The 21,924-nt window shown below is 40.1% G+C and overlaps 1 protein-coding gene across 28 annotated transcripts in view; it reads right to left on the bottom strand.

Annotated features, from left to right (window-relative positions):
• LOC109886139 (butyrophilin subfamily 3 member A2-like) overlaps positions 1-21,924 on the bottom strand; it is a 164,248-nt gene that overhangs the window by 140,857 nt on the left and 1,467 nt on the right. The gene's annotated exons all lie outside the window — the stretch shown is intronic.

The raw sequence follows: 21,924 nt of genomic DNA, 5'->3' as shown, positions 1-21,924 counted from the left end.
GCTGACAGGAGAAACACGTTCACATCCAAGACTACAGATGGAGAGAGAGTTTGTCATAAGGTGACTGAAGCAGCAGACAGAGACGGAGGCAGAAAGGAGAGGACAGAACAGAGCAAGGAAAGGGCAGATAGACCCAGAGAAACATGGACACATTTACATACACACATGCCTGTAAGGGATAAACACTGACGCTTTGAACATTATCTGCAGATAATGGAGGACTTGGTACATTATTATATCCTTCCTGTTTGGCCCTGTCCGGGGGTGTCCTCGGATGGGGCCACAGTGTCTCCTGACCCCTCCTGTCTCAGCCTCCAGTATTTATGCTGCAGTAGTTTATGTGTCGGGGGGCTGGGGTCAGTTTGTTATATCTGGAGTACTTCTCCTGTCCTATTCGGTGTCCTGTGTGAATCTAAGTGTGCGTTCTCTAATTCTCTCCTTCTCTCTTTCTTTCTCTCTCTCAGAGGACCTGAGCCCTAGGACCATGCCCCAGGACTACCTGACATGATGACTCCTTGCTGTCCCCAGTCCACCTGGCCATGCTGCTGCTCCAGTTTCAACTTCCACCTGACTGTGCTGCTGCTCCAGTTTCAACTGTTCTGCCTTATTATTATTTGACCATGCTGGTCATTTATGAACAGTTGAACATCTTGGCCATGTTCTGTTATAATCTCCACCCGGCACAGCCAGAAGAGGACTGGCCACCCCACATAGCCTGGTTCCTCTCTAGGTTTCTTCCTAGGTATTGGCCTTTCTAGGGAGTTTTTCCTAGCCACCGTGATTCTACACCTGCATTGCTTGCTGTTTGGGGTTTTAGGCTGGGTTTCTGTACAGCACTTTGAGATATCAGCTGATGTACGAAGGGCTATATAAATACATTTGATTTGATTTGATTTGATTTGATCTGGAGATAATGGGTGAATTTGTACATTATCCTGAGATAATGGATGAATATATACAGTATCTTGATATAATGGATGACTTGTTACATTATCTGGAAATAATGGATGAATTGATACATTATCTGGAGATAGTGGAGGAATTTGTATATTATCTGGAGATACTAGAGGCCTTGGTACATTATCTGGGGGGGAAATTGAGACGTGGTACATTATCTGGAAATAATGGAGGACTTGATACATTATCTGGAAATAATGGAGGACTTAGTACATTATCTGGGGATAATGGAGGACTTGGTGCATTATCTGGAAATAATGGAGGGCGTGGTACATTATCTGGAGATAATGGAGGAGTTTGTACATTATCTGGAGTCAATGGATGCCTTGGTACATTATCTGGAAATAATGGAGGACTTGGTACATTATCTGGAGATAATGGGGGTATGTGTACATTATCTGTGAATAATGGAGGACTTGATACTGCTTGATTAGTTCCAGATAATGTACAGAGCCAGATTTGATTAGTTCCAGATAATGTACAGAGCCAGAGTTGAATAGTTCCAGATAATGTACAGAGCCAGAGTTGATTAGTTCCAGATAATGTAGAGAGACAAAATTGATTAGTTCCAGATAATGTACAGAGCCAGAGTTGAATAGTTCCAGATAATGTACAGAGCCAGAGTTGATTAGTTCCAGATAATGTACAGAGCCAGAGTTGATTAGTTCTAGAAAATGTACACAGCCAGAGTTGATTAGTTCCAGATAATGTACAGAGCCAGAGTTGATTAGTTCCAGATAATGTAGAGAGACAAAATTGATTAGTTCCAGATAATGTACAGAGCCAGAGTTGATTAGTTCCAGATAATGTACACAGCCAGAGTTGATTAGTTCCAGATAATGTACAGAGCCAGAGTTGATTATTTCCAGATAATGTACAGAGCCAGAGTTGATTAGTTCCAGATAATGTACAGAGCCAGAGTTGATTAGTTCCAGATAATGTACTGAGCCAGAGTTGAATAGTTCCAGATAATGTACAGAGCCAGAGTTGATTATTTCCAGATAATGTACAGAGACCAAATTGATTAGTTCCAGATAATGTACAGAGCCAGAGTTGATTAGTTCCAGATAATGTACAGAGAACAAATTGATTAGTTCCAGATAATGTACAGAGCCAGAGTTGATAAGTTCCAGATAATGTACAGAGCCAGAGTTGAATAGTTCCAGATAATGTACAGAGCCAGAGTTGAATAGTTCCAGATAATGTACAGAGCCAGAGTTGATTAGTTCCAGATAATGTACAGAGCCAGAATTGATTAGTTCCAGATAATGTACAGAGCCAGAGTTGAATAGTTCCAGATAATGTACAGAGCCAGAGTTGAATATTTCCAGATAATGTACAGAGCCAGAGTTGAATAGTTCCAGATAATGTACAGAGCCAGAGTTGATTAGTTCCAGATAATGTACAGAGCCAGAGTTGATTAGTTCCAGATAATGTACAGAGCCAGAGTTGAATAATTCCAGATAATGTACTGAGAGGTGGCGTTTATCCCGCTAATACCATGGTTGCCAAAGAAAACAAGCACGCATTTATTGGTAAAAATGACATGTTTTCATTGATATTCATAAATGCATACCTTCCACTGCATCTGGTTGTTAGTTCGTTCAGTTAGGTTGTTAGAGAAGCAGACTGGTTGTTAGTTCTATCAGTTAGGTTTCTAGAGAAGCAGACTGGTTGTTAGTTCTATCAGTTAGGTTGTTAGAGAAGCAGGCTGGTTGTTAGTTATATCAGTTAGGTTGTTCGAGAGGCAGACTGGTTGTTAGTTCTATGAGTTAGGTTGTTAGAGAGGCAGACTGGTTGTTAGTTCTAATGGTTAGGATGTTAGAGAGGCAGACTGGTTGTAAGTTCTATCGGTTAGGTTGTTAGAGAGGCAGACTGGTTGTAAGTTCTATCTGTTAGGTTGTTAGAGTAGCAGACTGGTTGTTAGTTTTATCAGTTAGGTTGTTAGAGAAGCAGACTGGTTGTTAGTTTATCAGTTAGGTTGTTAGAGAAGCAGACTGGTTGTTAGATGTATCAGTTAGGTTGCTATAGAAGAAGACTGGTTGTTAGTTCTATCAGTTAGGTTGTTAGAAAAGCAGACTGGTTGTTAGTTCTGTCAGTTAGGTTTTCGGAGAAGCAAACTGGTTGTTAGTTCCATCAGTTAGGTTGTTAGAGAAGCAGACTGGTTGTTAGTTCTATCAGTTAGGTTGTTAGAGAAACAGACTGGTTGTTAGTTCTATCAGTTAGGTTGCTACAGAAGCAGATTGATTGTTAGTTCTATCAGTTAGGTTGTTAGAGAAGCAGACTGGTTGTTAGTTCTATCGGTTAGGTTGTTCGATAGGAAGACTGGTTGTTAGTTCTATCAGTTTGGTTGCTATAGAAGAAGACTGGTTGTTAGATCTATCAGTTAGGTTGTTAGTTCTATCAGTTAGGTTGTTAGAGGCAGACTGGATGTTAGTTCTGTCAGATAGGTTGTTAGTTCTATCAGTTGGGTTATTAGAGAAGCAGACTGGTTGTTAGTTGTATCAGTTAGGTTGTTAGAGGCAGACTGGTTGTTAGTTCTATCAGTTAGATTGTTAGAGAGGCAGACTGGTTGTTAGTTCTATCAGTTAGGTTGCTAGAGAAGCAGACTGGTTGTTAGTTCTATCAGTTAGGTTGTTAGAGAAGCAGACTGGTTGTTAGAGAGGCAGAGTGGTTGTTAGTTATATCAGTTAGGTTGCTAGAGAAGCAGACTGGTTGTTAGTTCTATCAGTTAGGTTGTTAGAGAAGCAGACTGGTTGTTAGTTCTATCAGTTAGGTTGTTAGAGAAACAGACTGGTTGTTAGTTCTATCAGTTAGGTTGCTACAGAAGCAGATTGATTGTTAGTTCTATCGGTTAGGTTGTTAGAGAAGCAGACTGGTTGTTAGTTCTATGAGTTAGGTTGTTAGAGAGGCAGACTGGTTGTTAGTTCTAATGGTTAGGTTGTTAGAGAGGCAGACTGGTTGTAAGTTCTATCGGTTAGGTTGTTAGAGAGGCAGACTGGTTGTAAGTTCTATCTGTTAGGTTGTTAGAGTAGCAGACTGGTTGTTAGTTTTATCAGTTAGGTTGTTAGAGAAGCAGACTGGTTGTTAGTTTATCAGTTAGGTTGTTAGAGAAGCAGACTGGTTGTTAGATGTATCAGTTAGGTTGCTATAGAAGAAGACTGGTTGTTAGTTCTATCAGTTAGGTTGTTAGAAAAGCAGACTGGTTGTTAGTTCTGTCAGTTAGGTTTTCGGAGAAGCAAACTGGTTGTTAGTTCCATCAGTTAGGTTGTTAGAGAAGCAGACTGGTTGTTAGTTCTATCAGTTAGGTTGTTAGAGAAACAGACTGGTTGTTAGTTCTATCAGTTAGGTTGCTACAGAAGCAGATTGATTGTTAGTTCTATCAGTTAGGTTGTTAGAGAAGCAGACTGGTTGTTAGTTCTATCGGTTAGGTTGTTCGATAGGAAGACTGGTTGTTAGTTCTATCAGTTTGGTTGCTATAGAAGAAGACTGGTTGTTAGATCTATCAGTTAGGTTGTTAGTTCTATCAGTTAGGTTGTTAGAGGCAGACTGGATGTTAGTTCTGTCAGATAGGTTGTTAGTTCTATCAGTTGGGTTATTAGAGAAGCAGACTGGTTGTTAGTTGTATCAGTTAGGTTGTTAGAGGCAGACTGGTTGTTAGTTCTATCAGTTAGATTGTTAGAGAGGCAGACTGGTTGTTAGTTCTATCAGTTAGGTTGCTAGAGAAGCAGACTGGTTGTTAGTTCTATCAGTTAGGTTGTTAGAGAAGCAGACTGGTTGTTAGAGAGGCAGAGTGGTTGTTAGTTATATCAGTTAGGTTGCTAGAGAAGCAGACTGGTTGTTAGTTCTATCAGTTAGGTTGTTAGAGAAGCAGACTGGTTGTTAGTTCTATCAGTTAGGTTGTTAGAGAAACAGACTGGTTGTTAGTTCTATCAGTTAGGTTGCTACAGAAGCAGATTGATTGTTAGTTCTATCGGTTAGGTTGTTAGAGAAGCAGACTGGTTGTTAGTTCTATCGGTTAGGTTGTTCGATAGGAAGACTGGTTGTTAGTTCTATCAGGTAGGTTGCTATAGAAGAAGACTGGTTGTTAGATCTATCAGTTCGGTTGTTAGTTCTATCAGTTAGGTTGTTAGAGGCAGACTGGATGTTAGTTCTGTCAGATAGGTTGTTAGTTCTATCAGTTGGGTTATTAGAGAAGCAGACTGGTTGTTAGTTGTATCAGTTAGGTTGTTAGAGGCAGACTGGTTGTTAGTTCTATCAGTTAGATTGTTAGAGAGGCAGACTGGTTGTTAGTTCTATCAGTTAGGTTGCTAGAGAAGCAGACTGGTTGTTAGTTCTATCAGTTAGGTTGTTAGAGAAGCAGACTGGTTGTTAGTTCTATCAGTTAGGTTGTTAGAGAAGCAGACTGGTTGTTAGTTCTGTCAGTTAGGTTTTCGGAGAAGCAAACTGGTTGTTAGATCCATCAGTTAGGTTGTTAGAGAAGCAGACTGGTTGTTAGTTCTATCAGTTAGGTTGTTAGAGAAACAGACTGGTTGTTAGTTCTATCAGTTAGGTTGCTACAGAAGCAGATTGATTGTTAGTTCTATCAGTTAGGTTGTTAGAGAAGCAGACTGGTTGTTAGTTCTATCGGTTAGGTTGTTCGATAGGAAGACTGGTTGTTAGTTCTATCAGTTAGGTTGCTATAGAAGAAGACTGGTTGTTAGATCTATCAGTTAGGTTGTTAGTTCTATCAGTTAGGTTGTTAGAGGCAGACTGGATGTTAGTTCTGTCAGATAGGTTGTTAGTTCTATCAGTTGGGTTATTAGAGAAGCAGACTGGTTGTTAGTTGTATCAGTTAGGTTGTTAGAGGCAGACTGGTTGTTAGTTCTATCAGTTAGGTTGCTAGAGAAGCAGACTGGTTGTTAGTTCTATCAGTTAGGTTGTTAGAGAAGCAGACTGGTTGTTAGTTCTATCAGTTAGGTTGTTAGAGAAGCAGACTGGTTGTTAGTTCTGTCAGTTAGGTTTTCGGAGAAGCAAACTGGTTGTTAGTTCCATCAGTTAGGTTGTTAGAGAAGCAGACTGGTTGTTAGTTCTATCAGTTAGGTTGTTAGAGAAACAGACTGGTTGTTAGTTCTATCAGTTAGGTTGCTACAGAAGCAGATTGATTGTTAGTTCTATCGGTTAGGTTGTTAGAGAAGCAGACTGGTTGTTAGTTCTATCGGTTAGGTTGTTCGATAGGAAGACTGGTTGTTAGTTCAATCAGTTAGGTTGCTATAGAAGAAGACTGGTTGTTAGATCTATCAGTTCGGTTGTTAGTTCTATCAGTTAGGTTGTTAGAGGCAGACTGGATGTTAGTTCTGTCAGATAGGTTGTTAGTTCTATCAGTTGGGTTATTAGAGAAGCAGACTGGTTGTTAGTTGTATCAGTTAGGTTGTTAGAGGCAGACTGGTTGTTAGTTCTATCAGTTAGGTTGTTAGAGAAGCAGACTGGTTGTTAGTTCTGTCAGTTAGGTTTTCGGAGAAGCAAACTGGTTGTTAGTTCCATCAGTTAGGTTGTTAGAGAAGCAGACTGGTTGTTAGTTCTATCAGTTAGGTTGTTAGAGAAACAGACTGGTTGTTAGTTCTATCAGTTAGGTTGCTACAGAAGCAGATTGATTGTTAGTTCTATCGGTTAGGTTGTTAGAGAAGCAGACTGGTTGTTAGTTCTATCGGTTAGGTTGTTCGATAGGAAGACTGGTTGTTAGTTCTATCAGTTAGGTTGCTATAGAAGAAGACTGGTTGTTAGATCTATCAGTTAGGTTGTTAGTTCTATCAGTTAGGTTATTAGAGAAACAGACTGGTTGTTAGTTCTATCAGTTAGGTTGTTAGAGAAGCAGACTGGTTGTTAGTTCTATCAGTTAGGTTGCTAGAGAAGCAGACTGGTTGTTAGTTCTATCAGTTAGGTTGTTAGAGAAGCAGACTGGTTGTTAGTTCTATCAGTTAGGTTGTTAGAGAAGCAGACTGGTTGTTAGTTCTGTCAGTTAGGTTTTCGGAGAATCAAACTGGTTGTTAGTTCCATCAGTTAGGTTGTTAGAGAAGCAGACTGGTTGTTAGTTCTATCAGTTAGGTTGTTAGAGAAACAGACTGGTTGTTAGTTCTATCAGTTAGGTTGCTACAGAAGCAGATTGATTGTTAGTTCTATCGGTTAGGTTGTTAGAGAAGCAGACTGGTTGTTAGTTCTATCGGTTAGGTTGTTCGATAGGAAGACTGGTTGTTAGTTCTATCAGTTAGGTTGCTATAGAAGAAGACTGGTTGTTAGATCTATCAGTTAGGTTGTTAGTTCTATCAGTTAGGTTATTAGAGAAACAGACTGGTTGTTAGTTCTATCAGTTAGGTTGTTAGAGAAGCAGACTGGTTGTTAGTTCTATCAGTTAGGTTGTTAGAGAAACAGACTGGTTGTTAGTTCTATGAGTTAGGTTGCTCGAGAAGCAGACTGGTTGTTAGTTCTATCAGTTAGGTTGTTAGAGAGGCAGACTAGTTGTTAGTTCTATCAGTTAGGTTGTTAGAGAAGCAGACTGGTTGTTATTTCTATCAGTTAGGTTGTTAGAGAATCAGACTGGTTGTTAGAGAAGCAGACTGGTTGTTAGTTCTGTTAGGATACTATTGAAGCAGACTGGTTGTTAGAGAGGCAGACTGGTTGTTAGTTATATCAGTTAGGTTGCTAGAGAAGCAGACTGGTTGTTAGTTCTATCAGTTAGGTTGTTAGAGAAGCAGACTGGTTGTTAGTTCTATCAGTTAGGTTGTTAGAGAAGCAGACTGGTTGTTAGTTCTGTCAGTTAGGTTTTCGGAGAAGCAAACTGGTTGTTAGTTCCATCAGTTAGGTTGTTAGAGAAGCAGACTGGTTGTTAGTTCTATCAGTTAGGTTGTTAGAGAAACAGACTGGTTGTTAGTTCTATCAGTTAGGTTGCTACAGAAGCAGATTGATTGTTAGTTCTATCGGTTAGGTTGTTAGAGAAGCAGACTGGTTGTTAGTTCTATCGGTTAGGTTGTTCGATAGGAAGACTGGTTGTTAGTTCAATCAGTTAGGTTGCTATAGAAGAAGACTGGTTGTTAGATCTATCAGTTCGGTTGTTAGTTCTATCAGTTAGGTTGTTAGAGGCAGACTGGATGTTAGTTCTGTCAGATAGGTTGTTAGTTCTATCAGTTGGGTTATTAGAGAAGCAGACTGGTTGTTAGTTGTATCAGTTAGGTTGTTAGAGGCAGACTGGTTGTTAGTTCTATCAGTTAGGTTGCTAGAGAAGCAGACTGGTTGTTAGTTCTATCAGTTAGGTTGTTAGAGAAGCAGACTGGTTGTTAGTTCTATCAGTTAGGTTGTTAGAGAAGCAGACTGGTTGTTAGTTCTGTCAGTTAGGTTTTCGGAGAAGCAAACTGGTTGTTAGTTCCATCAGTTAGGTTGTTAGAGAAGCAGACTGGTTGTTAGTTCTATCAGTTAGGTTGTTAGAGAAACAGACTGGTTGTTAGTTCTATCAGTTAGGTTGCTACAGAAGCAGATTGATTGTTAGTTCTATCGGTTAGGTTGTTAGAGAAGCAGACTGGTTGTTAGTTCTATCGGTTAGGTTGTTCGATAGGAAGACTGGTTGTTAGTTCTATCAGTTAGGTTGCTATAGAAGAAGACTGGTTGTTAGATCTATCAGTTAGGTTGTTAGTTCTATCAGTTAGGTTATTAGAGAAACAGACTGGTTGTTAGTTCGTTCAGTTAGGTTGTTAGAGAAGCAGACTGGTTGTTAGTTCTATCAGTTAGGTTGTTAGAGAAACAGACTGGTTGTTAGTTCTATGAGTTAGGTTGCTCGAGAAGCAGACTGGTTGTTAGTTCTATCAGTTAGGTTGTTAGAGAGGCAGACTAGTTGTTAGTTCTATCAGTTAGGTTGTTAGAGAAGCAGACTGGTTGTTATTTCTATCAGTTAGGTTGTTAGAGAATCAGACTGGCTGTTAGAGAAGCAGACTGGTTGTTAGTTCTGTTAGGATACTATTGAAGCAGACTGGTTGTTAGAGAGGCAGACTGGTTGTTAGTTATATCAGTTAGGTTGCTAGAGAAGCAGACTGGTTGTTAGTTCTATCAGTTAGGTTGTTAGAGAAGCAGACTGGTTGTTAGTTCTATCAGTTAGGTTGTTAGAGAAGCAGACTGGTTGTTAGTTCTGTCAGTTAGGTTTTCGGAGAAGCAAACTGGTTGTTAGTTCCATCAGTTAGGTTGTTAGAGAAGCAGACTGGTTGTTAGTTCTATCAGTTAGGTTGTTAGAGAAACAGACTGGTTGTTAGTTCTATCAGTTAGGTTGCTACAGAAGCAGATTGATTGTTAGTTCTATCGGTTAGGTTGTTAGAGAGGCAGACTGGTTGTTAGTTCTATCGGTTAGGTTGTTCGATAGGAAGACTGGTTGTTAGTTCTATCAGTTAGGTTGCTATAGAAGAAGACTTGTTGTTAGATCTATCAGTTAGGTTGTTAGTTCTATCAGTTAGGTTGTTAGAGGCAGACTGGATGTTAGTTCTGTCAGATAGGTTGTTAGTTCTATCAGTTGGGTTATTAGAGGAGCAGACTGGTTGTTAGTTGTATCAGTTAGGTTGTTAGAGGCAGACTGGTTGTTAGTTCTATCAGTTAGATTGTTAGAGAGGGAGACTGGTTGTTAGTTCTATCAGTTAGGTTGCTAGAGAAGCAGACTGGTTGTTAGTTCTATCAGTTAGGTTGTTAGAGAAGCAGACTGGTTGTTAGTTATATCAGTTAGGTTGTTAGAGAAGCAGACTGGTTGTTAGTTCTGTCAGTTAGGTTTTCGGAGAAGCAAACTGGTTGTTAGTTCCATCAGTTAGGTTGTTAGAGAAGCAGACTGGTTGTTAGTTCTATCAGTTAGGTTGTTAGAGAAACAGACTGGTTGTTAGTTCTATCAGTTAGGTTGCTACAGAAGCAGATTGATTGTTAGTTCAATCGGTTAGGTTGTTAGAGAAGCAGACTGGTTGTTAGTTCTATCGGTTAGGTTGTTCGATAGGAAGACTGGTTGTTAGTTCTATCAGTTAGGTTGCTATAGAAGAAGACTGGTTGTTAGATCTATCAGTTAGGTTGTTAGTTCTATCAGTTAGGTTATTAGAGAAACAGACTGGTTGTTAGTTCTATCAGTTAGGTTGTTAGAGAAGCAGACTGGTTGTTAGTTCTATCAGTTAGGTTGTTAGAGAAACAGACTGGTTGTTAGTTCTATGAGTTAGGTTGCTCGAGAAGCAGACTGGTTGTTAGTTCTATCAGTTAGGTTGTTAGAGAGGCAGACTAGTTGTTAGTTCTATCAGTTAGGTTGTTAGAGAAGCAGACTGGTTGTTATTTCTATCAGTTAGGTTGTTAGAGAATCAGACTAGTTGTTAGAGAAGCAGACTGGTTGTTAGTTCTGTTAGGATACTATTGAAGCAGACTGGTTGTTAGAGAGGCAGACTGGTTGTTAGTTATATCAGTTAGGTTGATAGAGAAGCAGACTGGTTGTTAGTTCTATCAGTTAGGTTGTTAGAGAAGCAGACTGGTTGTTAGTTCTATCAGATAGGTTGTTAGAGAGGCAGACTGGTTGTTAGTTCTATCAGTTAGGTTGCTAGAGAGGCAGATTTGTTGTTAGTTCTATCAGTTAGGTTGCTACAGAAGCAGACTGATTGTTAGTTCTATCGGTTAGGTTGTTAGAGAAGCATTCTGGTTGTTAGTTCTATCAGTTAGGTTGTTAGAGAAGCAGACTGGTTGTTAGATCTATTGGTTAGATTGTTAGAGAGGGAGACTGGTTGTTAGTTCTATCAGTTAGGTTGCTAGAGAAGCAGACTGGTTGTTAGTTCTATCAGTTAGGTTGTTAGAGAAGCAGACTGGTTGTTAGTTATATCAGTTAGGTTGTTAGAGAAGCAGACTGGTTGTTAGTTCTGTCAGTTAGGTTTTCGGAGAAGCAAACTGGTTGTTAGTTCCATCAATTAGGTTGTTCGATAGGAAGACTGGTTGTTAGTTCTATCAGTTAGGTTGCTATAGAATAAGACTGGTTGTTAGTTCTATCAGTTAGGTTGCTATAGAAGAAGACTGGTTGTTAGATCTATCAGTTAGGTTGTTAGTTCTATCAGTTAGGTTATTAGAGAAACAGACTGGTTGTTAGTTCTATTAGTTAGGTTGTTAGAGAAGCAGACTGGTTGTTAGTTCTATCGGTTAGGTTGTTTGATAGGAAGACTGGTTGTTAGATGTATCAGTTAGGTTGCTATAGAAGAAGACTGGTTGTTAGTTCTCTCAGTTAGGTTGCTAGAGAAGCAGACTGGTTGTTAGATCTATCAGTTAGGTTGCTATAGAAGAAGACTGGTTGTTAGTTCTGTCAGTTAGGTTGTTAGAGAGGCAGACTGGTTGTTAGTTCTATCAGTTAGGTTGTTAGAGAAGCAGACTGGTTGTTAGATGTATCAGTTAGGTTGCTGTAGAAGAAGACTGGTTGTTAGTTCTCTCAGTTAGGTTGCTAGAGAAGCAGACTGGTTGTTAGATCTATCAGTTAGGTTGTTAGAGTAGCAGACTGGTTGTTAGTTCTATCAGTTAGGTTGTTAGAGGCAGACTGGTTGTTAGTTCTGTCAGATAGGTTGTTAGTTCTATCAGTTGGGTAATTAGAGAAGCAGACTGGTTGTTAGTTGTATCAGTTAGGTTGTTAGAGAGGCAGACTGGTTGTTAGTTGTATCAGTTAGGTTGTTAGAGAGGCAGACTGGTTGTTAGTTCTATCAGTTAGGTTGCTAGAGAAGTAGACTGGTTGTTAGTTCTGTCAGTTAGGTTTTCGGAGAAGCAAACTGGTTGTTAGTTCTATCAGTTAGGTTGTTAGAGAAGCAGACTGGTTGTTAGTTCTATCAGTTAGGTTGTTAGAGAGGCAGACTGGTTGTTAGTTCTATCAGTTAGGTTGTTAGAGAGGCAGACTGGTTGTTAGTTCTATCAGTTAGGTTGTTAGAGAGGCAGACTGGTTGTTAGTTCTATCCGTTAGGTTGTTAGAGAAGCAGACTGGTTGTTAGTTCTATCAGTTAGGTTGTTAGAGAAACAGACTGGTTGTTAGTTCTATGAGTTAGGTTGCTCGAGAAGCAGACTGGTTGTTAGTTCTATCAGTTAGGTTGCTATAGAAGAAGACTGGTTGTTAGTTCTGTCAGTTAGGTTGTTAGAGAAACAGACTGGTTGTTAGTTCTATGAGTTAGGTTATTAGAGAAGCAGACTGGTTGTTAGTTCTATCAGTTAGGTTGTTAGAGAGGCAGACTAGTTGTTAGTTCTATCAGTTAGGTTGTTAGAAAAGCAGACTGGTTGTTATTTCTATCAGTTAGGTTGTTAGAGAATCAGACTGGTTGTTAGAGAAGCAGACTGGTTGTTAGTTCTGTTAGGATACTATTGAAGCAGACTGGTTGTTAGAGAGGCAGACTGGTTGTTAGTTATATCAGTTAGGTTGCTAGAGAAGCAGACTGGTTGTTAGTTCTATCAGTTAGGTTGTTAGAGAAGCAGACTGGTTGTTAGTTCTATCAGTTAGGTTGTTAGAGAAGCAGACTGGTTGTTAGTTCTGTCAGTTAGGTTTTCGGAGAAGCAAACTGGTTGTTAGTTCCATCAGTTAGGTTGTTAGAGAAGCAGACTGGTTGTTAGTTCTATCAGTTAGGTTGTTAGAGAAACAGACTGGTTGTTAGTTCTATCAGTTAGGTTGTTAGAGAAACAGACTGGTTGTTAGTTCTATCAGTTAGGTTGCTACAGAAGCAGATTGATTGTTAGTTCTATCGGTTAGGTTGTTAGAGAAGCAGACTGGTTGTTTGTTCTATCGGTTAGGTTGTTCGATAGGAAGACTGGTTGTTAGTTCAATCAGTTAGGTTGCTATAGAAGAAGACTGGTTGTTAGATCTATCAGTTCGGTTGTTAGTTCTATCAGTTAGGTTGTTAGAGGCAGACTGGATGTTAGTTCTGTCAGATAGGTTGTTAGTTCTATCAGTTGGGTTATTAGAGAAGCAGACTGGTTGTTAGTTCTATCGGTTAGGTTGTTCGATAGGAAGACTGGTTGTTAGTTCAATCAGTTAGGTTGCTATAGAAGAAGACTGGTTGTTAGATCTATCAGTTCGGTTGTTAGTTGTATCAGTTAGGTTGTTAGAGGCAGACTGGTTGTTAGTTCTATCAGTTAGATTGTTAGAGAGGCAGACTGGTTGTTAGTTCTATCAGTTAGGTTGCTAGAGAAGCAGACTGGTTGTTAGTTCTATCAGTTAGGTTGTTAGAGAAGCAGACTGGTTGTTAGTTCTATCAGTTAGGTTGTTAGAGAAGCAGACTGGTTGTTAGTTCTGTCAGTTAGGTTTTCGGAGAAGCAAACTGGTTGTTAGTTCCATCAGTTAGGTTGTTAGAGAAGCAGACTGGTTGTTAGTTCTATCAGTTAGGTTGTTAGAGAAACAGACTGGTTGTTAGTTCTATCAGTTAGGTTGCTACAGAAGCAGATTGATTGTTAGTTCTATCGGTTAGGTTGTTAGAGAAGCAGACTGGTTGTTAGTTCTATCGGTTAGGTTGTTCGATAGGAAGACTGGTTGTTAGTTCTATCAGTTAGGTTGCTATAGAAGAAGACTGGTTGTTAGATCTATCAGTTAGGTTGTTAGTTCTATCAGTTAGGTTATTAGAGAAACAGACTGGTTGTTAGTTCTATCAGTTAGGTTGTTAGAGAAGCAGACTGGTTGTTAGTTCTATCAGTTAGGTTGTTAGAGAAACAGACTGGTTGTTAGTTCTATGAGTTAGGTTGCTCGAGAAGCAGACTGGTTGTTAGTTCTATCAGTTAGGTTGTTAGAGAGGCAGACTAGTTGTTAGTTCTATCAGTTAGGTTGTTAGAGAGGCAGACTGGTTGTTATTTCTTTCAGTTAGGTTGTTAGAGAATCAGACTGGTTGTTAGAGAAGCAGACTGGTTGTTAGTTCTGTTAGGATACTATTGAAGCAGACTGGTTGTTAGAGAGGCAGACTGGTTGTTAGTTATATCAGTTAGGTTGCTAGAGAAGCAGACTGGTTGTTAGTTCTATCAGTTAGGTTGTTAGAGAAGCAGACTGGTTGTTAGTTCTATCAGTTAGGTTGTTAGAGAAGCAGACTGGTTGTTAGTTCTGTCAGTTAGGTTTTCGGAGAAGCAAACTGGTTGTTAGTTCCATCAGTTAGGTTGTTAGAGAAGCAGACTGGTTGTTAGTTCTATCAGTTAGGTTGTTAGAGAAACAGACTGGTTGTTAGTTCTATCAGTTAGGTTGCTACAGAAGCAGATTGATTGTTAGTTCTATCGGTTAGGTTGTTAGAGAGGCAGACTGGTTGTTAGTTCTATCGGTTAGGTTGTTCGATAGGAAGACTGGTTGTTAGTTCTATCAGTTAGGTTGCTATAGAAGAAGACTTGTTGTTAGATCTATCAGTTAGGTTGTTAGTTCTATCAGTTAGGTTATTAGAGAAACAGACTGGTTGTTAGTTCTATCAGTTAGGTTGTTAGAGAAGCAGACTGGTTGTTAGTTCTATCAGTTAGGTTGTTAGAGAAACAGACTGGTTGTTAGTTCTATGAGTTAGGTTGCTCGAGAAGCAGACTGGTTGTTAGTTCTATCAGTTAGGTTGTTAGAGAGGCAGACTAGTTGTTAGTTCTATCAGTTAGGTTGTTAGAGAGGCAGACTGGTTGTTATTTCTTTCAGTTAGGTTGTTAGAGAATCAGACTGGTTGTTAGAGAAGCAGACTGGTTGTTAGTTCTGTTAGGATACTATTGAAGCAGACTGGTTGTTAGAGAGGCAGACTGGTTGTTAGTTATATCAGTTAGGTTGCTAGAGAAGCAGACTGGTTGTTAGTTCTATCAGTTAGGTTGTTAGAGAAGCAGACTGGTTGTTAGTTCTGTCAGTTAGGTTTTCGGAGAAGCAAACTGGTTGTTAGTTCCATCAGTTAGGTTGTTAGAGAAGCAGACTGGTTGTTAGTTCTATCAGTTAGGTTGTTAGAGAAACAGACTGGTTGTTAGTTCTATCAGTTAGGTTGCTACAGAAGCAGATTGATTGTTAGTTCTATCGGTTAGGTTGTTAGAGAGGCAGACTGGTTGTTAGTTCTATCGGTTAGGTTGTTCGATAGGAAGACTGGTTGTTAGTTCTATCAGTTAGGTTGCTATAGAAGAAGACTTGTTGTTAGATCTATCAGTTAGGTTGTTAGTTCTATCAGTTAGGTTGTTAGAGGCAGACTGGATGTTAGTTCTGTCAGATAGGTTGTTAGTTCTATCAGTTGGGTTATTAGAGGAGCAGACTGGTTGTTAGTTGTATCAGTTAGGTTGTTAGAGGCAGACTGGTTGTTAGTTCTATCAGTTAGATTGTTAGAGAGGGAGACTGGTTGTTAGTTCTATCAGTTAGGTTGCTAGAGAAGCAGACTGGTTGTTAGTTCTATCAGTTAGGTTGTTAGAGAAGCAGACTGGTTGTTAGTTATATCAGTTAGGTTGTTAGAGAAGCAGACTGGTTGTTAGTTCTGTCAGTTAGGTTTTCGGAGAAGCAAACTGGTTGTTAGTTCCATCAGTTAGGTTGTTAGAGAAGCAGACTGGTTGATAGTTCTATCAGTTAGGTTGTTAGAGAAGCAGACTGGTTGTTAGTTCTATCAGTTAGGTTGTTAGAGAAACAGACTGGTTGTTAGTTCTATCGGTTAGGTTGTTCGATAGGAAGACTGGTTGTTAGTTCTATCAGTTAGGTTGCTATAGAAGAAGACTGGTTGTTAGATCTATCAGTTAGGTTGTTAGTTCTATCAGTTAGGTTATTAGAGAAACAGACTGGTTGTTAGTTCTATCAGTTTGGTTGTTAGAGAAGCAGACTGGTTGTTAGTTCTATCAGTTAGGTTGTTAGAGAAACAGACTGGTTGTTAGTTCTATGAGTTAGGTTGCTCGAGAAGCAGACTGGTTGTTAGTTCTATCAGTTAGGTTGTTAGAGAGGCAGACTAGTTGTTAGTTCTATCAGTTAGGTTGTTAGAGAAGCAGACTGGTTGTTATTTCTATCAGTTAGGTTGTTAGAGAATCAGACTGGTTGTTAGAGAAGCAGACTGGTTGTTAGTTCTGTTAGGATACTATTGAAGCAGACTGGTTGTTAGAGAGGCAGACTGGTTGTTAGTTATATCAGTTAGGTTGATAGAGAAGCAGACTGGTTGTTAGTTCTATCAGTTAGGTTGTTAGAGAAGCAGACTGGTTGTTAGTTCTATCAGATAGGTTGTTAGAGAAGCAGACTGGTTGTTAGTTCTATCAGTTAGGTTGCTAGAGAGGCAGATTTGTTGTTAGTTCTATCAGTTAGGTTGCTACAGAAGCAGACTGATTGTTAGTTCTATCGGTTAGGTTGTTAGAGAAGCATTCTGGTTGTTAGTTCTATCAGTTAGGTTGTTAGAGAAGCAGACTGGTTGTTAGATCTATTGGTTAGATTGTTAGAGAGGGAGACTGGTTGTTAGTTCTATCAGTTAGGTTGCTAGAGAAGCAGACTGGTTGTTAGTTCTATCAGTTAGGTTGTTAGAGAGGCAGACTGGTTGTTAGTTCTGTCAGTTAGGTTTTCGGAGAAGCAAACTGGTTGTTAGTTCCATCAGTTAGGTTGTTCGATAGGAAGACTGGTTGTTAGTTCTATCAGTTAGGTTGCTATAGAATAAGACTGGTTGTTAGTTCTATCAGTTAGGTTGCTATAGAAGAAGACTGGTTGTTAGATCTATCAGTTAGGTTGTTAGTTCTATCAGTTAGGTTATTAGAGAAACAGACTGATTGATAGTTCTATCGGTTAGGTTGTTAGAGAAGCATTCTGGTTGTTAGTTCTATCAGTTAGGTTGTTAGAGAAGCAGACTGGTTGTTAGATCTATTGGTTAGATTGTTAGAGAGGGAGACTGGTTGTTAGTTCTATCAGTTAGGTTGCTAGAGAAGCAGACTGGTTGTTAGTTCTATCAGTTAGGTTGTTAGAGAAGCAGACTGGTTGTTAGTTCTGTCAGTTAGGTTTTCGGAGAAGCAAACTGGTTGTTAGTTCCATCAGTTAGGTTGTTCGATAGGAAGACTGGTTGTTAGTTCTATCAGTTAGGTTGCTATAGAATAAGACTGGTTGTTAGTTCTATCAGTTAGGTTGCTATAGAAGAAGACTGGTTGTTAGATCTATCAGTTAGGTTGTTAGTTCTATCAGTTAGGTTATTAGAGAAACAGACTGGTTGTTAGTTCTATTAGTTAGGTTGTTAGAGAAGCAGACTGGTTGTTAGTTCTATCGGTTAGGTTGTTTGATAGGAAGACTGGTTGTTAGATGTATCAGTTAGGTTGCTATAGAAGAAGACTGGTTGTTAGTTCTCTCAGTTAGGTTGCTAGAGAAGCAGACTGGTTGTTAGATCTATCAGTTAGGTTGCTATAGAAGAAGACTGGTTGTTAGTTCTGTCAGTTAGGTTGTTAGAGTAGCAGACTGGTTGTTAGTTCTATCAGTTAGGTTGTTAGAGGCAGACTGGTTGTTAGTTCTGTCAGATAGGTTGTTAGTTCTATCAGTTGGGTAATTAGAGAAGCAGACTGGTTGTTAGTTGTATCAGTTAGGTTGTTAGAGAGGCAGACTGGTTGTTAGTTCTATCAGTTAGGTTGCTAGAGAAGTAGACTGGTTGTTAGTTCTATCAGTTGGGTTGTTAGAGAGGCAGACTGGTTGTTAGTTCTATCAGTTAGGTTGTTAGAGAAGCAGACTGGTTGTTAGTTCTGTCAGTTAGGTTTTCGGAGAAGCAAACTGGTTGTTAGTTCTATCAGTTAGGTTGTTAGAGAAGCAGACTGGTTGTTAGTTCTATCAGTTAGGTTGTTAGAGAGGCAGACTGGTTGTTAGTTCTATCAGTTAGGTTGTTAGAGAGGCAGACTGGTTGTTAGTTCTATCAGTTAGGTTGTTAGAGAAGCAGACTGGTTGTTAGTTCTATCAGTTAGGTTGTTAGAGAAACAGACTGGTTGTTAGTTCTATGAGTTAGGTTGCTCGAGAAGCAGACTGGTTGTTAGTTCTATCAGTTAGGTTGCTATAGAAGAAGACTGGTTGTTAGTTCTGTCAGTTAGGTTGTTAGAGAAACAGACTGGTTGTTAGTTCTATGAGTTAGGTTATTAGAGAAGCAGACTGGTTGTTAGTTCTATCAGTTAGGTTGTTAGAGAAGCAGACTGGTTGTTAGATCTATCAGATAGGTTGTTAGTTCTATCAGTTAGGTTGCTATAGAAGAAGACTGGTTGTTAGTTCTGTCAGTTAGGTTGTTAGAGAGGCAGACTGGTTGTTAGTTCTATGAGTTAGGTTATTAGAGAAGCAGACTGGTTGTTAGTTCTATCAGTTAGGTTGTTAGAGAAACAGACTGGTTGTTAGTTCTATCAGTTAGGTTGCTACAGAAGCAGATTGATTGTTAGTTCTATCGGTTAGGTTGTTAGAGAAGCAGACTGGTTGTTAGTTCTATCGGTTAGGTTGTTCGATAGGAAGACTGGTTGTTAGTTCAATCAGTTAGGTTGCTATAGAAGAAGACTGGTTGTTAGATCTATCAGTTCGGTTGTTAGTTCTATCAGTTAGGTTGTTAGAGGCAGACTGGATGTTAGTTCTGTCAGATAGGTTGTTAGTTCTATCAGTTGGGTTATTAGAGAAGCAGACTGGTTGTTAGTTCTATCAGTTAGGTTGCTAGAGAAGCAGACTGGTTGTTAGTTCTATCAGTTAGGTTGTTAGAGAAGAAGACTGGTTGTTAGTTCTATCAGTTAGGTTGTTAGAGAAGCAGACTGGTTGTTAGTTCTATCAGATAGGTTGTTAGAGAAGCAGACTGGTTGTTAGTTCTATCAGTTAGGTTGCTAGAGAGGCAGACTTGTTGTTAGTTCTATCAGTTAGGTTGTTACAGAAGCAGACTGATTGTTAGTTCTATCGGTTAGGTTGTTAGAGAAGCATTCTGGTTGTTAGTTCTATCAGTTAGGTTGTTAGAGAAGCAGACTGGTTGTTAGATCTATTGGTTAGGTTGTTCGATAGGAAGACTGGTTGTTACTTCTATCAGTTAGGTTGCTACAGAAGCAGATTGATTGTTAGTTCTATCGGATAGGTTGTTCGATAGGAAGACTGGTTGTTAGTTCTATCAGTTAGGTTGCTATAGAATAAGACTGGTTGTTAGTTCTATCAGTTAGGTTGCTATAGAAGAAGACTGGTTGTTAGATCTATCAGTTAGGTTGTTAGTTCTATCAGTTAGGTTATTAGAGAAACAGACTGGTTGTTAGTTCTATTAGTTAGGTTGTTAGAGAAGCAGACTGGTTGTTAGTTCTATCGGTTAGGTTGTTTGATAGGAAGACTGGTTGTTAGATGTATCAGTTAGGTTGCTATAGAAGAAGACTGGTTGTTAGTTCTCTCAGTTAGGTTGCTAGAGAAGCAGACTGGTTGTTAGATCTATCAGTTAGGTTGCTATAGAAGAAGACTGGTTGTTAGTTCTGTCAGTTAGGTTGTTAGAGAGGCAGACTGGTTGTTAGATCTATTGGTTAGGTTGTTCGATAGGAAGACTGGTTGTTACTTCTATCAGTTAGGTTGCTACAGAAGCAGATTGATTGTTAGTTCTATCGGTTAGGTTGTTAGAGAAGCAGACTGGTTGTTAGTTCTATCGGTTAGGTTGTTAGATAGGAAGACTGGTTGTTAGTTCTATCAGTTAGGTTGCTATAGAATAAGACTGGTTGTTAGTTCTGTCAGTTAGGTTGCTATAGAAGAAGACTGGTTGTTAGATCTATCAGTTAGGTTGTTAGAGTAGCAGACTGGTTGTTAGTTCTATCAGTTAGGTTGTTAGAGAAGCAGACTGGTTGTTAGTTCTGTCAGTTAGGTTGCTATAGAAGAAGACTGGTTGTTAGATCTATCAGTTAGGTTGTTAGAGTAGCAGACTGGTTGTTAGTTCTATCAGTTAGGTTGTTAGAGGCAGACTGGTTGTTAGTTCTGTCAGATAGGTTGTTAGTTCTATCAGTTGGGTAATTAGAGAAGCAGACTGGTTGTTAGTTGTATCAGTTAGGTTGTTAGAGAGGCAGACTGGTTGTTAGTTCTATCAGTTAGGTTGCTAGAGAAGTAGACTGGTTGTTAGTTCTATCAGTTGTGTTGTTAGAGAGGCAGACTGGTTGTTAGTTCTATCAGTTAGGTTGTTAGAGAAGCAGACTGGTTGTTAGTTCTATCAGTTAGGTTGTTAGAGAAACAGACTGGTTGTTAGTTCTATCAGTTAGGTTGTTAGAGAGGCAGACTGGTTGTTAGTTCTATCAGTTAGGTTGTTAGAGAGGCAGACTGGTTGTTAGGTCTATCAGTTAGGTTGTTAGAGAAGCAGACTGGTTGTTAGTTCTATCCGTTAGGTTGTTAGAGAAGCAGACTGGTTGTTAGTTCTATCAGTTAGGTTGTTAGAGAAACAGACTGGTTGTTAGTTCTATGAGTTAGGTTGCTCGAGAAGCAGACTGGTTGTTAGTTCTATCAGTTAGGTTGTTAGAGAGGCAGACTGGTTGTTAGTTCTATCAGTTAGGTTGTTAGAGAAGCAGACTGGTTGTTAGTTCTATCAATTAGGTTGTTAGAGAAGCAGACTGGGTGTTAGAGAAGCAGACTGGTTGTTAGTTCTGTTAGGATACTATTGAAGCAGACTGGTTGTTAGAGAGGCAGACTGGTTGTTAGTTATATCAGTTAGGTTGTTAGAGAAGCAGACTGGTTGTTAGTTCTATCAGTTAGGTTGTTAGAGGCAGACTGGATGTTAGTTCTGTCAGATAGGTTGTTAGTTCTATCAGTTGGGTTATTAGAGACGCACACTGGTTGTTAGTTGTATCAGTTAGGTTGTTAGAGAAGCAGAATGGTTGTTAGATGTATCATTTAGGTTGCTATAGAAGAAGACTGGTTGTTAGTTCCTCAGTTAGGTTGCTAGAGAAGCAGACTGGTTGTTAGATCTATCAGTTAGGTTGCTATAGAAGAAGACTGGTTGTTAGTTCTGTCAGTTAGGTTGTTAGAGAGACAGACTGGTTGTTAGTTCTATCAGTTAGGTTGTTAGAGAAGCAGACTGGTTGTTAGATGTATCAGTTAGGTTGCTGTAGAAGAAGACTGGTTGTTAGTTCTCTCAGTTAGGTTGCTAGAGAAGCAGACTGGTTGTTAGATCTATCAGTTAGGTTGTTAGAGTAGCAGACTGGTTGTTAGTTCTATCAGTTAGGTTGTTAGAGAAGCAGACTGGTTGTTAGTTCTATCAGTTAGGTTGTTAGAGGCAGACAGAATTCTCCTAACCTGCTATGAAACAGTCACTGCCATATTGAAGTATTGTGTAAATACGGACACCACCCTACAGCACCACCACCCTACAGCACCACCTTACAGCACCACCACCCTACAGCACCACCACCCTACAGCACCACCACCCTACAACACCACCACCCTACAGCACCACCACCCAACAGCACCACCACCTTACAGCACCACCACTCTACAGCACCACCACCCTACAGCACCACCACCCTACAGCACCACCACCCTATAGCACCACCACCCTATAGCACCACCACCCAACAGCACCACCACCTTACAGCACCACCACTCTACAGCACCACCACCCTACAGCACCACCACCCTACAACACCACCACCCTACAGCACCACCACCCTACAGCACCACCTTACAGCACCACCACACCCCAAACTGTCCTGTCTGTCACGGACACCACCCTACAACACCACCACCTTACAGCACCACCACCCTACAGCACCACCACCCTACAGCACTACCTTACAGCACCACCACACCCCAAACTGTCCTGTCTGTCACGGACACCACCCTACAGCACCACCACACCCCAAACTGTCCTGTCTGTCACGAACACCACCCTACAGCACCACCACACCCCAAACTGTCCTGTCTGTCATGGACACCACCCTACAGCACCACCACACCCCAAACTGTCCTGTCTGTCACGGACACCACCCTACAGCACCACCACACCCCAAACTGCACTGTCTGTCACAGACACCACCCTACAGCACCACCACCCTACAGCACCACCACACCCCAAACTGTCCTGTCTGTCACAGACACCA

Source organism: Oncorhynchus kisutch, linkage group LG16 (genome assembly GCF_002021735.2).
Source record: "Oncorhynchus kisutch isolate 150728-3 linkage group LG16, Okis_V2, whole genome shotgun sequence".
Taxonomy (NCBI): Eukaryota; Metazoa; Chordata; class Actinopteri; order Salmoniformes; family Salmonidae; genus Oncorhynchus; species Oncorhynchus kisutch.
The sequence above is the reverse complement of the archived record's forward strand: the minus strand, read 5'-3'. Positions and strand labels throughout refer to the sequence as shown.